Source organism: Protobothrops mucrosquamatus, unplaced genomic scaffold (assembly GCF_001527695.2).
Source record: "Protobothrops mucrosquamatus isolate PMUCROS unplaced genomic scaffold, P.Mucros_1.0 scaffold_42, whole genome shotgun sequence".
Lineage (NCBI taxonomy): Eukaryota > Metazoa > Chordata > Lepidosauria > Squamata > Viperidae > Protobothrops > Protobothrops mucrosquamatus.
Genome location: NW_015386118.1, coordinates 28,077 through 29,850, shown reverse-complemented (window position 1 = coordinate 29,850; position 1,774 = coordinate 28,077).

Sequence of the window (1,774 nt, the reverse complement as noted above, 5' to 3'; positions counted from 1 at the left end):
CCAGAATTGTTTTTGTTAGGAATAATAGGAGCTCATTACGAGAAAGATTGCAGATATCTAATACTACATATATTAACAGCAGCAAGAGTTGTATTTGCCCAATAGTGGAAAAATGAAAACTTTCCAATCCCTTCTTAAAAACCTCCAGTGATGGAGCACCCACAACGTCTGGTGGCAAGCTGTTCCACTGGTTAATTGTTAGGAAAGTTCCAGGTTGCTTCTCTCCTTGATGAGTTTCCCTCCGTTGCTTCTTGTCCGGCCTTCGGGCGCTTTGAATAACAGAATCACGGAGTCAGGAGGGACCTTGGGGGTCTTCTATCCAGTCTCATCTAGTCTTTGGAGAAGTTGTCTCTGTGTGCACTTAGCGCGCAGGTGCCTTAGTGTGTGTTTTGTGCCAGACTTTGAGCAATTGCTTGGCGATAAGAAGCTGAGCCCCCTCTACAGTCAAGGAACACCGGGAGACTTACGACTTAACCGGAATTCGTTTAGGGACCGTTCAAAGTTAACAACAGCACCCAAAAAAAATGTGACTTACGTCCATTCCTCACCCTTAACAACCATTGCAGCATTGCAGAATGAGCAAAATCCGGACGCTTGGCAATGGATTCGTATTTATGACGGTCGCAGAGTCCCGGGGTCACGTGATCCCAATTTGCGACCTTCCGACGAAGCGGAGTCAATGGGGAGGGAAGCCATATTCACTTCACCGCCACAGCAAGGACGGTCATAAAGCGGGCAAAACTTCCCTTCCTGTAGTCTTGCTTAGCGGTGGAAATGTTGGGTTGCCTTGTCGTCGTAAGTCGAGGACTCCCTGCCAGCCGCCTCCGAAGTGGGACGCCCCCCATCGGGAAGCGGAGGCAGATTTGGGGAGGGGCCTCTCAGAAGAGGAGGCTGGGGGCGGAGATCTTACCTCAAGTGGCAAGCGGTTCCGAAGGCCAAGAGGCTCCCGAGATCCCCTTCTTCCTACTTCTTTGCCCACCCCGCTTTTGCTCGCCCGCGTTAGCTAAGAGGCCTTTCCTCCCAGCCCGCTCCTCACCGTCCTTTCTGCCTCTGCTTCCTCCAGCGGCCTCCTACACCGACAGCTCCGATGACGAGACCTCTCCGAGGGACAAGCAGCAGAAGAGCACCAAGGGCAGCAGCGATTTCTGCGTGAAGAACATCAAGCAGGCGGAATTTGGGCGCAGGGAGATCGAAATTGCCGAACAAGGTGAGGGAGGGAGGGCAACTCGGCTGCCTCAGTTTCCTGGGTCAAGATTTATATCTTAGTCTGGTCTGACGTGACTTGGTGGGACTTGATTGACAGGCTGTGGCTTGCGGAGGGGACCATGTCTGTCCTTGTGGGTTGCCCATCCTGCTATGCCCCTGGGGGCCATAGAGACAGAGGGGTCTAGGGGTGAAGCCACCGGGCTAGAAGAAGCAATGAGTTCTAGTCCCGCCTTAGGCATGAAAGCCAGCTGGGTGACTTTAGGCCAATCACCGGGAGATTGGGAGTTCTAGTCCCGCCTTAGCCATGAAAGCCAGCTGGGTGACTTTGGGCCAATCACCAGGAGACGGTGAGTTCTAGTCCCGCCTTAGGCACGAAAGCCAGCTGGGTAACTTTGGGCCAATCACCAGGAGACGGAGAGTTCTAGTCCTGCCTTAGGCATGAAAGCCAACTGAGTGACTTTGGGCCAATCACCAGGAGACGGTGAGTTCTAGTCCCGCCTTAGGCACGAAAGCCAGCTGGGTAACTTTGGGCCAATCACCAGGAGACGGAGAGTTCTAGTCCCGCCTT